Consider the following 16,763-nt stretch of genomic DNA (forward strand, 5'->3'; position numbering starts at 1 on the left):
TAGTTCAGCTAAAAGGAAAGTGAGAGCTCCCCAGCTATTGACATTTCCGCATTCCCACATCCCCACAGCTGACTCCTGTAATTCTAGCCCCTGAAACTAATGGGCCCTGAGACTCATATAGGGAGCTTCCTGGAGTCTTTTGGCATTGTTTCTGAGAGGGAGTTTGCACTGGCTCCCACATACCCCACAAGATGGTGCCATTTTGAGAGCCCAGCCCCTTCTAGAACTAGATGCTGCCCTGGGGCCCAAAAGCTGTTGTGTCCCCACAATGCTAAAGCCCCATTTACATCCCCTCATGCCACCTGGAAAGCTGCAAGTTTCAATATTGGTTGAACGCAGCAGTATGACCAGGTCGCCAGAGCTCTAGCCCATGCAGTGTTCTACTTCACAGGGAATGGGTGGTGTGACACACTGGAAAACTGCCCTCAAAGCAAAGGGAGTCAAAGCATGAACTTCCCAGAGCCTTAGAGCCACCTGACACGGATGCTGTCATTGACAACAACACTGTCTTTTCCAGCAGGAAGGACACTGCACACCTGCACACATCTTCAGGGAGCCTGGGAAGCAAACCACCTAGGTGCTGTCCTGTGGCCTGAATACAAGCCTACCCACAAATGGTCACTCTTGTCAGTGCTTAAACATGCTTTCTGAAGGGTTAATGATTGACCTGCCTTACACAATTACAGCGGGTGCCCACATGCCCAATTGGATGGGGCAGAGTACAGGCCCACCTTGCCGGCAGCTTCCACCAGTAACACCTGTGAGCACCACTCAGTGGCCTGGGGATTGATCTAACCTGTCTTCCATTGCAGGTGATCGTGGTTGCCATCAGCAATACTGAGGAAAGGCTTAGATCCCACCCACCACGATTGCCACTGGTACCCCAGAATAATATCCAGAGACTATGGAATTAACTCATCCTGGCCACTGTCACTCACACACACACTACTGGGGAGTCTGAAAAGAGGTCCATCCTATCCACAACTGCTGGTGCTCATGTATGTTGTGCAGGAATCTGGTGATTGATATGCCCAGCCCACCACTGGTGGCTTCCATGCACCCATTTTAGGGGCTTAAAGATGTGTCCACCTCACTGTCACCACCACCTGCATGTCACCTCGGGCCTGGGCCAGCCAATACCACTGCCAGCACCTATGCATGGTGCTTGGGGGCATGATGGTTTGTTAGCTATTGCTACTACAATCACCAGTGCCATGTATACCACCCCGTGGCCCAAGAACTTGCCCATCTTCCCAGCCCATGGCTGGCTCTCAAGCAAGTTCCCTGGAAGTCCAAGAATTCACCCACTTAGACCTGTACCATCAATGATTCTGTATACTTTCCAGGGGTCCAATGATTGACATAATCAACCACCACCACCATCACTGGGGCCTGAGGACAGGCGAACCTGGCAATCCCTATTCCCAGAAAAGCCTCACCACAGTCCCCACTAACAATTGCATCCTCAGCCACTGAGGAACTTCTGGACACTACTGACATTGATCAAATAAAACAAATCATACAGACACTACACTACTGTACCCCATGGCATCAAAGCCACAGTACTCTACCCAACCAACACTATAGTACATCTATACAGAAAAAATATTTTCCTATAAAAGGCAATCCATAAACTTGGAAGAAGCAAATATTATACCAGATGTGCAGATATCAATATAATGACACAAGAAATATGAGAATGCAAGGAAACATAACATCTCCAAAGAAACATAATAATTATCCAGCAACAGCTTTCACTGGAAAAAAAAATCTATAAAATGCCTGAAAATAATTCAAAAAGATACTGTTAAAGGAACTCAGTAAAACGTAAAGAAAGACAGATGAACAATACAAAAAAATCAGGAAAACAGTTTATAGTCTGAATAAGAAATTTAACAAAGATATATATATGTAAAAAGTATAAATCAGAAATCCTGAAACTAAAGAATTCAGTGAATAAAATTAGAAAAACAAAACAAGATATTCAAACAGAAAAAGAATATTTCTAAACACTAAGGCAGGTCTTTCGAAATAATGCGGGAGAATAAATGGGCAAAGACATAGAAAATTTATTTAGCATAACAATAGTTGAAAATTTCCCAAGTCATGCAAGGCATATAGGCATCCAAATACAAAACATTAAAAGATCCCCAGATTGTTTCAACTCCCCAAAATCTTATCCAGTCAAACTGTCAAAAGTCAAAATAAAGAGAATTATAAAAGCAGCAAAATAAAAGCATCAAGTTACATATAAGAAAATTCTATAGACTAGCAGTAAACCTTGCAGTAGAAACCTTACAGACAAAAGAATAGGATAATATATTCAAAATATTGAGAGTTAAAAAAAAAAAAATAAACTGCTAGGGAAGAATACTTAACCCATTAAAGGCACCCTTCAAAAATGAAGGATAAATAAAGTATTTCCCAGACAAGAAAAGCTGAGGAAATTTATTATCACTAGTCTGGCCCTACAAGAAATGCTTAAAGGAGTCTTATATTTGAAACTGAGAGGATGATATCTACAGTCATGTAAATGCATAAGAGTTTAAAACTTATAGAGCAAACACACAAATGAAAACAGAAGGAAACCAAAAGTTACCAGTACAGAAAACCATCAAACCACAATGATAAACAATGAGAGAAAAAAAACTAGCAAATGTTATAAAAAAGAACTAGAAGGCAGCAACAAAATGTTCAGAATAAGTTTTCATTTATCAATAATAAACTTAAACTTAAACAGATTAAACTTACCACTTAAATGATATAGACTGGATGAATGGTTGTTAAAAAAAAAAATCTCAATTATATAATGCCTACAAAAATCTCACTTCACCTGTAAAAACACATACAGACCAAAAGTCAAGGGACGGAGAAAAGAATTTCATAGAAGTGGAAATCAAAAGTAAGCAGGAATAGTCGTACTTAGACAAAACAGACTTGAAGTAAAACCTGTAAAAAAAAAAAAAAAAAAAAAAAAAAAAGAGAGAGAGAGAGAGAGAGAGACAAAGAAGGTAATAAGATAACGATAAAGGGATAAACTCAGCAATAGGAGATAACAATTCTGAATACGTCTGCACCTAACAACAGAACACCCAGATATACACCACAAACACTATTATAGCTAAAGAGGGAGATAGAATCTATTGCAATAATAGTTGGCTACTTCAGCACACACCCCACCCCACTCTCAGCATTGAACAGAAAATCAATAAACAGAAATCATTTAAACAGAAAATCAATAAAGAAGCATTAGGTTTGAACAGCACTTTAAAATAAGTGGAAATAACATACATTCTTTGCATCTGCACTTGGGACATTCTTCAGGTTACACTATATTCTAGGCTACAAAAAATATCAATGATTTTTAAAAAAATTGACACCATATTAAGTATCTTCTCAGAACACACTGGAATAAAAGTAGAAATTATGAACAAGGGAATGTTGCATAGAAATACATGGAAATTAAGCAACATTCTTCTGAACAAGAAAACATTGAGAAATTAAGAAGAAACTTTAAAAAAATTGAAACAAATAAAAATATAAGTGCAACACACAAAAATTTGTGAGATGCAGAGAAAGCATCCTTGTGGGGAGGTTTATACTGATAAACTCCTAGGTCTAAATATGTAGGAAAATTTCAGGAATCTAATAATGCACTTCAAGAAAATAGAAAAGCGAGCCAACCAAATGCCAAAATAAAATAAAACAAAGAATAACAACAATACAAAAGATCCAAAAGATAAGTGAAATAAAAAGTTAGTTTTTTAAAACGATTAGCATAATTTATAAATCACAAGCTAGATAACCAAAAAGAGACATAAATGTAAACAGGAACAACAACAACAAAAACAAAAGTACAACCAATGCAACAGAAATGCATAGTATAATCATAAATAATTATGAAAAACTATATACTAAACAATTTTAAAACCTAAAGAAAATGGATACATTTCTGAACACAAACAGGAAGAAATAGAAAACCCGAACAGACCAATAACAAGTAATGATATTCAACCAGTAATAAAAAGTCTACCAACAATCTAACTCAGGAATAAAAGGCTTCACTGCTGAATTTTACAGAATGTATACAGCAAAATTAGTACCAATTATTCTCAAAGTATTTCAAAAAATTAAAGACGAAGGAATAATTCTTAACACAGTCTAAAGGCCAGCTTTGTCCTGATACTAAAACAAGACAAGAAAAGAAAAACAAAAAAGCAGACCAATATCCCTAATGAACATAGACGCAAAAATTCTCAATGATGTACTAGGAAATCAAATCCAACAACACACATGATATGGTTTGACATTGTGTCCCCAACCAAATATCATGTCGAATTGAAATTCCCAATGTTACAGAGGGGTATGGTGAAAGGTGATTGGATCATGGAGGCAGACTTCCCTTTTGCTGCTCTAGTGATAGTGAGGGAGTTCTTACAAGATCTGGATGTTTAAAAGTGTGTGAAACCTCCCCTCTCTCTCTTCCACCTGCTCCAGCCATGTAAGATGTGCCAGCTCCCCCTTTGCTATCCACTATGATTGTAAGTTTTCTGAGGCCTCCCCTGTTATGTTTTCTATACAGTGTGCAGAATTGTGCATCAATTAAATCTCTTTCTTTATAAATTACTCAATCTCATTAGTTGTTTATAGCAATGTGATAATAAACTAATACAGAAAATTGGTATCTAAGAGTGGGGTATTGCTATAAAGATATCTAAACATTTAGAAGCAACTTTGGAACTCGGTAATGGACAAAGTTTGGAAGAGTGTGGAGGGCACAGAAGAAGACATGAAGATGAGGGAAAGCTTGGAACTTCCCAGACACTTGTTAAATTGTTGTGACCAAAATGTTAGCAGTGATATGGACAATGAAGTCCAGGCTGAAGAGGTCTCAGATTTAGATGAGAAACGTATTGGGAACTGGAGTAAAGATCACTCTTGCTATGCTTTAGCAAAAAGACTGGGAGAATTGTGCCCTAGCTCTAGGGATCTGTGGAACTTTGAACTTGAGAGTGATGATTTAGAGTATCAGGAAGAAAAAAAAATGCAAGCAGTAAAGCATTCAAGAGCTGGCCAGCTGCTTCTAACAGCATATGGTCATATGTGTGAGCAACGAGATTATATAAAACTGAAACTTACATTTAAAAGGAAAAATAGAGCATGAGCATTTAGATAATTTACAGCCCGATCGTGTGGTAGAAAATAAAAACCCATTTTCTGAGAAGAAATTCAAGCGGGGTGTGGAAATTTTCATAAGAGGAGCGGAATGTTAATAGCTAAGACAATAGGGAAAATGTCCCAAAGGCATTTCAGATCTTTGTGGCAGCCCCTCCCATCACAGGCCTGAAGGCCTAGGAAGGAAGAATGATCTCTTGGGACATGGCATCCTGCGTCATGGTCACTGTAGGTCCAGTCATGACTGAAAGGGTCCCAGATGTAAGGCCACTGTTCCAGAGGGTTCAAGCTTTAAGCCTTGGTGACTTCCATGTGGTTTTAAGCCTGAGGGTATGCAGAAAGCGAGAGTTGAGGCCTGGGAGCCTTCATCTAGATGTCAGAGGATGCATGGAAATGCCTAGATGTCCAGGCAGAATTCTGCCGCAGGGGTGAAGACCTCATGGAGAACACTTACTGGGGCAATGCAGAGGGGAAATGTGAGTTTGGAGCCCCTACACAGACTCCCGACTTGGGCACTGCCTAGTAGATTTGTGAGAAGAGGACCACCATCCTCCAAATCCCAGAATAGTATCAACTGACCACTTGCACCATGTGCCTAGAAAAGTCACAGGCACTCAACACCAGCCCATGAAAGCAGTCATGGGGGCTCTACCCTGCAGAGTCACAGATGTGGAGATATCGAAGGCCTTGGGAACCCAGGCTTACATCGATGTGGCCTGGATGTGAGACGTGGAGTCAAAGAAGATGATTTTGGAGCTTTCATATTGAATGACTGCTCTGTTGGATTTCAAAATTGCACAGGTCTGTAGTCCCTTTCTTTTGGCCATTTTCTTCCTTTTGGAATGGGAACATTTGACCTGTGCCCTCATTGTATCATGATATTACAGGCTTATAGGCATAGGGGACTTACCTTGTCTCAGATTAGATTTTGGATTGTGTACTTTTGAGATAATGCTGAAATTAGTTGAGACTTGGGGGACTGTTAAGATGGGTTGATTGTATTTTGCAATGTGAAAATGATATGAGATTTGGGAGGGGTTAGGGGTGGAATAATATGGTTTGAATTTGTGTCTTTGCCCAAATCTTAAGTTATAATCCCCAATATTGAAGGAGAAGCCTGGTGGAAGGTTATTGAATCATAGAGGTGGACTTTCCACTTTCTGTTCTTGTGATAGTGAGTTTTCATGATATCTGGTTGTTTAAAAGTGTGTGGCACCTTTGCCCCTTTCCTCCTGCTCCAACAATGTAAGATATGCCAGCTTCCCCATTTTCCTTCCTCCATGGTTGTAAGTTTCCTGAGGCCTCCCCAGCCATGCTTCCTGTACAGCCTTGGTAAATGTAAGTCAATTAAACCTCTTTTTCTTATAAATTACCAGGTCTCTGGTAGTTCTTTATAGCAATGCAAGAACAGACTAATGCAACACCAAAAACATAATACATCATAATGAAGTGGGATTTATCCCAGGGATTCCAGGATAATTCATCCAACAAGCGGCTAAATAGAATACACAGGAACTCAAACAACTCAATAGTCAAGAATATATTACCCCATTAAAAATGGGCAAATGATCTGAATAGATATTTTTTCAAAAGAAGACACACAGTCAACAGGTTTATGAAAAAATGCTAAATATTGCTAATCTTCAGGGAAAAACAAATCAATACCACAATGAAGTATTATCTCACTCCAGTTAGAATGGTTACTCTTAAAAATCAGAAGATAACACATGCTGAAAATGATAAGTAGAAAAAAGGACTCTTCTACATTGTTGATGAGAATGCAAACTAGTACAGCCATTATGGAAAACAGTATGATATTTTCTAAAAATAAAAAAAAAACTAAAAATAGAAGTGCCATTAAATCTAGTAACCCCTTTACCGTGTATTTATCGAATGAAAGGCAAATCAGTAGTTTAAAGATATACCAGCACCCCTATGTTTATTGCAGCACTATTCACAATAGACAAGATATGGAATCAATCTAAGTGTCCCTTAAGCAATGTATACATAAAAATGTGGTATATATAAACAATAAAATACTATTCTTCAATAAAAAATAAATGAAATTAGCAACAGAAATGTAATGAAAATTCATTATGTTAATTGAAATAAACAAGACATGGAAGACAAATATTGCGTATTCTCATTCATATGTGAGAGCTAAACAAATTGACCCCATAGAGATAGAGAGTACAATGATGATTACTAGAGGTTAGAAAAGGCATCAAGGGAGAGAAAGAGTATTTGTTTAATGGGTACAAACACACTCCAAAGGAATAATTTCTAGTATTTAATAGCACAGTAAAGTTAACAATATTCTATTATACTTTAAAATAGCTAGTATAGAATGTTTGAAATGTTCCCAGCATAAAGAAATAAAAGATGATTGATTGTAATATATATCCTAAGTATACTGATTTAATTGTTACACATTGTATGCATGTGTCTAATTATCCCAAGTGTTCCATAAAAACGTACAAATATATATCAACAAAAAACACAAATTTGCTTTTATCTGGACTTTTGTTTGTTTCCTCAATGACATATCACTTCTTCTGTTTTACAATTAATGATAGAAATATTAGAAGAAACTTCTAAAATGCATTATGTGTAGTGAGAAACTTTGTGGAATGCTGGAATATCACATTACTTTAAAATTTGCTGGAAAAATGTGAAGTGTTAATGTCATAATTTAAAGGCTTATTTTGAAAATATCTTGTTAATTAGTATGGCTAAATACTATGATTATCTGATATTGCAATAGGAAATACAATCTAGGAGTAATTTCTCATTAATGACAGCAGATTTAAACCCCTGTGTCCAATAGCCTTTTTAATAATTCCTATTATGGAAGCAATTTCTTCCAAGATCTGATTAAGAGTCTTTATATTTTGCCTTTTAATATGGTTTGATGACAAAGTCTTAATAGTAATAGTATTGCCAATTTTCCTGCTTCCTCACTGTTAATGTGTCTTTACAATATTTATACTATTTCTAATTATTTGTAGGATTCTAATTCTTTGTAATAATTTCTTTCTAATTTCTTTGTAGGAATCTTTGTGATCTATCCATACATTTAGCAAGAGTTTGCTTACCTGAAACTACATAAAATAACACGTAAATCTACAGGAAAGTGGGCATGAGTAACCAGCAATATATCATAATCTTCTGAAAAGAAAAATGAAATTGAGTTGATGCTACTGAAAGCTCATTTATATTTGGAAACTCCCACCCTTCCAATAGCATACTTAAGTGAGGTAAGTAATATTTGTTTTTTCTCTGACAAAAGTCTTAATAAAGTTCAGTGAGGTAAAAATGTATATTAACTATTTTCATATCATTTTACATAAAATAAATGTAAACAGAAATGTTCTTATTTTTTGCATGCACATATTATAATCTGGAGCATTTTTGGGCATTTCTTGATTCACTTTATAATATATATCTTGGTTTTCCAGTATTGGGTGCACATATATTTACAAATAATATATCCTTTTATTGAATTGGCAACTTTATTATTAATCAGCTTATTTATCTGTTCTTGCAATTTTTGTCTTGAAATCTATTTTGTCTGTTATAAGTATAGCTACTCCTTCTCTTTTTTGGTCTTCATTGGTATGAAATACCACTTTCCATCTTTTTATTTGTAGTCCGTGTATGTCTTTAAAGGTGAAAAGTGTTTCTTTTAGGCAACAAATCATTGAATCTCATTTTTGTATTCATTCATCCACTGTACGTATTTTGACTTGAGAATTTAGTGCATTTACATCCAATGTTATTATTGATAAGTAAGTACTTATTCCAGCAATTTTGTTATTTTCTGGTTGTTTTGTGGTCTTCTCTTCTTTCTTTCCTTCCTTCCTGTCTTTGTATTAGTGAAGGCAAATTTAGATGATGGTATAATTTTTTTTTCTTCTTAATTTTTACATACTCAATGTATAATGAGGCTTACAAATTACATCTTATAATTGATTATCTTAAGCTGGTAACAACTTAATACTGCTTTGATAATTAAACAAATTAACAACCAAAAACTAATAAAAACTCTATATTACATATTTGTCCCCCAGTTTTTTTACTTTTTGTTGTTTCTATTTACATATTGTTGTACTATGTCTTGAAACATTGTTGTAGTTATTATTTTTGATTGATTCATCATTTAGTCTTTTTACTTAAGAGTAGTTTACACATTACAGTTACAGTGTTATAATATTCTGTGATTTTGTGTGTGCTTACTATTACCAGTGAATTTTGGACCTTCAGGTAATGTGTTGCTGTTCATTACTGTACTTTTCTTTCTGATTGAAGTACTGCCTTTAGCATTTCTTGTAGGATTGGTCTGGTGTTAGGTAAATTCCTCAGATTTTATTTGTCTGGTAATGTCTTTATTTGTACTTCATGGTATATTTTCACTGGAATTACTAATTTAGGTTGTAAGAAAAATGGCTGTGCTTCAGCCAGCAGTGGGCCGAGGCAGACATTTGGTACAGCATGACACTGGGTTGGAAGTGCAGGAACACAACCCCACGCATTATGTATTCACATTTATGTAGCCATTTTGATGTAACCCGTTTGTGTGAGCTCATATCTGGTTTTGAGCCACTGCTGTCTGTAAAAAATATCACTGCACTTTTGACTCCATATAAGAGGGAGAGAAGAATAAAGCCATGTGCCACCTGTCTATGGTCCCTTGAATGTTCTTTCAGCTATCTGCCACCCATCCACCAACTCCCCTTGGACCCCAGCTTGGGTTTGAACCTGACAATTGGCATACATGCCAGGATCCCAAGGTGAGTGAGATCTTGGCCCCTAATGATCCTGGTTCAGCCATGTGGCCCCAGCATGGGTTGTGGTACCCAGTGGCAGCCTTGCTGCTAGGATGGGCCCCTGTGGAAACATGGGCGGCAGAGGATGGGTCCCCTGTGAGCATGGAGAAGATGCTGAAGCACCTGGAAGCACAGAGCACCAAGTAGGAGAGTGTCTTTGCCAGCAGAGTTGGATAGGCATTTTTGACTGTGCTACGGGAAGTGCATGCTCAGTCCCTGGGGGATGCAGCACAGTAAGGGACCTGCGGGTGCAAGTAGAGTGCCTGGAGGCCCAGATACATAGCTTAGAATGAGAAGTAGGTTATGCCATTAGTGCAGGCCTGGGCTGACCATCCCAGTCAAAGACCTTTACTTGGACTGATACCGAGAAGTAAGAACGCCTATTGCAAGCTCACCCACTGGTCTGTCAGAAAGTAGAGCATGAACAGCCCTTGGGGTTCCAGGGGCAGACTCAGGAAGCTCCTACTGTGACGGAGCACATGTCATACAATGCTTATACCCCAAATGAGTTGTGGAAATTAGGTAAACACTGTTGGTGGTGCTTGGGGGAACCCCTACCCACCTGGATGCTTCACTTTTGGGATGAGGAAGCTGACGAAATTGTATGTTCCACTTCAGAAATAGAAAAGTTGACCTCATTATGAACCCTTCCCTGCATCTGTGATTGCAGATGAACAGGTGGTTAGCACAGGGGCAAGGCAACCACACCCTAATGGAATGGCTGATGGCAGCCATACAAACAGTATAGAACAATGCTGGAGAAATACAAGAAACTGTGAGTAAATGGCAGACATATACAGATTTGGTGCAAGTAATTCGGGAGATCAGTATGTGGCAGGCTATGTCTGATCTGAATACCCGAGGGCCAGATGGTGAACGTTTTACCTCCCACATGAGAGACCTTATTTTGGGCAATGAGGCCCCGAGTGCCTTTAGCTCCCTCGCCGCTGTCCTCACTCATATGTGGGGCACCATATACATGAGGTGACTACTGCCATAGTGGCCTTCAGGGAAGCAGAAAGCTGTCAGCAGGACTGGGGAGTCCATACCATAAAAAAGGAAAAGGCACCCCTTCGGCAGGTCCACCACCTCATGGGACCACCCCAATAGATGACTCACACACAGATGTGGATTGATTTGATTTTAACTGAGGTTGACTGAGAGAAAATTGATAGGCAACCCGAATAAGTGTTGTTAACTTTGTGGAGGCAATTGTCCCTGGAGCAGCAATTATGGAAAATGCCCAACAGGGGCAGGATGCTGCTGCTCTACCCAGTCCTGCTCAGAGGCTCTAGCTCAAGAACCACTCACAGACACACAGATGTATGAGCATTTTATGTTTGATTAGGGAACTGGCTGAGGTGCCCAGCTTGAGGGGACTCAGATGACTGGAGGTCATGTGTAGAATTGGCAATCCACTGGTCCCCCACCAATGTACAGCAGGTGCTGGCACTGGTAGACACTGGCATAGATTGTAGCCTCATCTATGGTAACCCGGATAAGTTTCTGGGCAATGCTGCATACATAGATGGCTATGGAGGCCAGTCAGTGCATGTGAAATCAGTATCTTTGTACTTGGTATCAGCCTCTTGGCTCCCTAAGTGTATAAACACTGTTTATGTCTCTCCCATACCAGAATAGATTCTGAGGGTGGATATTTTACATGACTTGACTTTGCAATCCACAACTGGAGAATTCAATCTCCAAGTACGTGTGGTTGAGCTGGTACTGCGTGGACATACGCATCACAAGCCTCAGGTCCTGCCACAGTCCCAGTGGGTTACTTCCATCCATCAATACCACTTGCCAGGTGGGCGTATGGAGATATTTGAGACTATTAAAATGTTAGAGGATTTGCAGATAGTGCACAGCACCCAAAACACCTACAATCTTCTGGTATGTTCAGTCAGAAAGCCTGATGGAACTTGGAAAATGATGGTGGATTATCAAAAAACAAATAAAGTAACACTCCCTTTACATGCAGCTGTGCTGTCTATCACGGCTTTGACGGACTGCTTGATGAAGTAATTGGGACAGTACCACTATGTAGTGGACTTGCCCAATGCATTATTCTCAACTGACATTGCTCCAGAGAGCCAGGAGCAGTCTGCCTTCACATGGAAAGGGTGACAATAAACTTTCACAGTGCTGCCACAGGGCTACATGCATAGCCCCACCATATGTCATGGTCTTGCTGCCACAGATTTAGCTGTATGGAAATGTCCAAAGGAGGTCTACCTATTCCATTAAATTGATGACATTATGTTAACCTCTAATTCTCTTGCAGATTTAGAGGCGATGGCACCCCTCTTGCAACAACATTTGGCAACATGTGTTGGGCTATCAACAAATCCAAGGTCCAAAGGCCTGGATTGTCTGCCAAATTCTTGGGATTTAACTGGTCAGGTAAGACTGAAGCAGGAAAATAGTGTCTGGAAACAGGGAACATAAGGACAATTCACACTTCAGCTCTAACAGGAAATATCTTCTCCTTAGAGCTAACAATCTAAATAACTTTGTAACTTTATTGAATCTCTCCGTTTATGTAGGGTGTACCCCCAAGTAACCAATGGAATCCTCTAAGTATTCAAAATCCCAAAAATTATGTAACAGGGTCTTTGATTCCCTATGTTCAGGCCCACTCCCACACTGTGGAGTGTACTTTCATTTTCAATAAAAACCTTCATTCCTTCCTTGCTTTGTTTGCTTGTATGTTTTGTCCAATTCTTTGTTCAAGATGCCAAGAACACGGACAGCCTACACTGTCAACATATTTTGGTGAGCTAGCCAGGGGAAAGAGGTAAGCCCAAAGTTTAAGATTCATTTTTTCTCCCTTTCCTTTCTGCTCCATACAGGCTCTCTCTCTCTTTCTCTCTCTCCTTTTCCAACTTGAGACCCTTGGTGGGCGGTGGCTAAACATGGAAGCAACTGCAGGTTTCTGGCCATGGCCAGTGAAACTAAAGGGTTTCTGTGTGGAGAAGCCTGACTGCCACCACCCGATTCACTTAAGGGACCAGGGTCTTTTTCAAGTTTTGTTTTTTTTTTCTTTCTTTCTTTTTCAGTCTTTCAGTGGCTGTTTCCTAGTAGTTCACTGGAAATTAAGGGCAATCGACTGGGGCCACTACGTGGTATTGCCTGAAGGCCTAGGAATGAATGGAAATAATCCTCTGCCCTGAAGGAGGAAGGATTTTAAAAAATATTTTTTACCTATGGTCCCTAATCCTTACATGCAGTGCATCTCAGAGCAAACTCACACCTGTTTCAGGCAACTGCAACCTTATCTTTATACACTAAAGTCTTCCCTTATTGTACTCAACTGGCTAAGGAATGAAAAGGCTCACCCAGCATCCAGTTCTCATTACATTTCATGGCTATTTATTCTTATAAATCTTATAGTATGCTTTGGAGGGAAAATCTGCCTGTGATGCACCCACCTAAGCCAGAGATGTCTGGAACTCTAAGATTGGACCCCGCAGGAGGACACTCTATGAGTTCTGTGGACCTCAAACTCTCCAAACCCTCCCCTTGGCCGAGGTTCTGACGTTTAGTATTAAACCCTCTTTAGAACCTTTTATGACAGTTGCAATGCTGCTTGGCCCCAAAATTGTTTAGAATCTGAAGTTTGCTCTCTAAGCAGAAAGTTGGATGGTGTTGCATGTATCCAGGCTTTTGTGTTGCTGTTCTAAGCAGGTGGCCTGGTTAACGTGTAACATTCTCTTTTGTCAATATTTGGCCCCAGTGCTGCTTGAGGAGGTTTAGCCTTTAAAATACAACTTCCACGGAGACTGCTTTACCTGAAAATTTTAGTTCATAGCCTTCCTTAGATTATCTATTGGGCAACGTAAAACAGGCAAGCTTATATTGGATCTCATGGCTAAAGTTCCAAGCTATTGGGTCTTCGTTTATGTGTGTATATACATGTCTAAATATGTTTATTCATATGTATACTTATTGTTATATGATGTATCTAGTAAATTGACTTATAAGGAAAAGATTACTCACAAATGAAGTAAAAAGACTAAACAATTTTCAAGTTCACATGAGTTAAAGTATAACTTTACTAAACAAGCTAGCTTTAAAATTTTGGTGGAATAAAAATAGAAATGCCTTCAGAATTGTCAGCATACATTTTTTTCTGTGCTTTATGTTTATCTTTCCTAGATATTTTAAAATGTCAGTATTAATTCAAGCTGGGAGCTGCTTAGGGTGAGCCTGCCTCCCATTCTATTCAAAGTCTCACTGAAATAAATGCATAAGTGATTGCTTCCTTTGGAAAGGTGTACTAGAAACTCAAAAGAATGCAGCCCTTTGTCTACCACCTGTGATTGAAAACCCCCCAAGACCCTCCCTACCTTGAGTTCTCCTGCCTTTCCTGAACAAACCAGTGTTAATTTTACATATGTTGATTGATGTCTCATGTCTCCTTTGTTAAAAGTAAAAATTAAGTACAGTGAATGGGATAAAAGTTTTAGGTAAACCTTTTGTGTAAATTAAAATCTTAAAGTTATTTTTAACATTCATTTGATATAAGGGACACTTCCAATTAAGAAAGGGTTGTAATATGGAGAAAAGTGTTTCTAAAATTGTGGAATTTTTCTTCTCTATAAATGCTCATCTTTAATAGTAAATAATTTCTTGCTTTTTGGGGTTTCACTAAAGTTTTAAGTTGCTAAGGATAAAATTTTTAGTTAAAATGTAATTCTGCATCCAAAATATGCCAAAAGGGTTATGTTATTAGTAAATAAAAACAATTGCATAATTGAGAAGTTATCTAAAAGTTAGTTCGAAATACACATTTACAAAGGTTATTTATGAAACAATTTAGTAAGGAACCATTAAGTAGGGGAGAAATGAGGAAAAGCTTTAAATAATAAAATATTATTTAAAGCCTGATAGAGAATTGGAGATATTTGGCTAATTAATATTTTCATAGTTAAAGCTCTTAGTCTTGATTAAAATAACAAATATTGTAAAAATACATAAGCAATTTGGAAATTCTTTTTTTAATATAGCTAAGCATGAAGCTTGATTTAGTGTAAAGCCAAGTTTCACATATATGCTTGCATTGCTTCACACTGTGTTTACTACTGTTTTGCATGGATAGTGCTGAAGCAGTTATTGGTCATGTGCCTAATGTGAATTTCTTAATTTCACACGATGTATACTAATATTAGTGAACTTAAGGATATTAAATTGTGTAGCAGGAATAAATTATTCATTATGTGAGTTTTTGGGGGACCCTAGGTAACACTGTAACCTCTAGGGTAAATTGAGTAAGAAAATTTAGGGTTGGTTTCCTGCATATTTGTTTTTGCCTCTGGTTTTCATTTGGTTGCTATTTATTCTCCTGTGGCTTTGTCTGCGTGTGCATATATATGAAACCATAAATTTTTTAGTTCCTAGTGGAAGGCTTTTCTTTAGTTACGTGTTCCTACGCATTTCCAGCAAGTCACCATTCGTTCAATTTATCTTGAATTCCTAAGCTGCCTTTGTTGGGCCTGCAGGAATTAATGGAGCACACCAGCTTTTTATCCTTAAACTAAGTTTTTGGATTTTAGACTTCCTGTTACTTTAATTATGTTGAGTATACTCTTTCAAACATAATTTGAGTCATATTTCTCTCTCTGCCTAATTTCTCCAAAATTTGTAAAGTATATGTGAATATTCTCAATTCGCAGCAATGTGTTTGTTTGTATACAGTCAAGCAGATTCACCAGGGCCACTCAGGGAGAGAGAATCCAGAAACCTGTCATGCCTGCAAAAGCGTAAGAATTTCTTACCAGTCAGTATCTGGCCTCTTTGTCTCTGTGCAAACTGGTTAATCTCCTCTGTGAAGTTTTAAATTAATTGATTTAATAATAACAAGAGCTTAAATCAAATATTTTGTCAGAAAAGTGAAAAATGTAATGCCTTTTATTTAGTTCATGTGACTTAAGTAATCTCTGGATAATAAAGATGGTTTTAAAAATTATTGGTGAAATGCAGGTGTCATTAAAATGTAAATAGGTGAACCAAACTATGTAGGTCAGATGCAAGGTTTATTGAATGTTTTAAGGTAACAAACTGCTTTTTGGGTTTTAAAAACCATTTGACTTGCAGGCTACACAATTGGTAAGGCCTGGGGACATATGGAACTAACCACACCCTTAACTAAGAAGGCAAACTTTGGCTGCAGTTAGCACACAATTAAACCAATTTACCAAATTTTATCTTATAGCTAAAAATTGCTAGGAGTTACCTTTCATGTGCATCTGTGTGAAGAGGCCACCAAACAGGCTTCGTGTGAGCAATAAAGCTTTTTAATCACCTGGGTGCAGGCAGGCTGAGTCCAAAAAGAGAGTCAGCCAAGGGAGATAGGTGTGGGGCCATTTTATAAGATTTGGGTAGGTAGTGGAAAATTACAGTCAAAGGGGGTTGTTCTCTGGCTTGCAGGGGTGGGGGCCATAAGGTGCTCAGTGGGGAAGCTTTTTGAGCCAAGATGAGCCAGGAGAAGGAATTTCACAAGGTAATGTCATCAGTTAAGGCAGGGACCAGCCAATTTCACTTCTTTTGTGGTGGAATATCATCAGTTAAGGCAGGAGCCGGACATTTTCACTTCTTTCTGTGATTCTTCACTTGCTTTGGGCCATCTGGATGTCTATATGTGCAGGTCACAGAGGACACAATGCCTTAGCTTGACATTCCTACCTTCTTATATTAATAAGAAAAATAACATAAAATAGTATTGAAGTGTTGGGGTAGCAAAAATTTTTTGGGGGTGGC

Source organism: Macaca nemestrina, chromosome X (assembly GCF_043159975.1).
Source record: "Macaca nemestrina isolate mMacNem1 chromosome X, mMacNem.hap1, whole genome shotgun sequence".
NCBI classification, from domain to species: domain Eukaryota; kingdom Metazoa; phylum Chordata; class Mammalia; order Primates; family Cercopithecidae; genus Macaca; species Macaca nemestrina.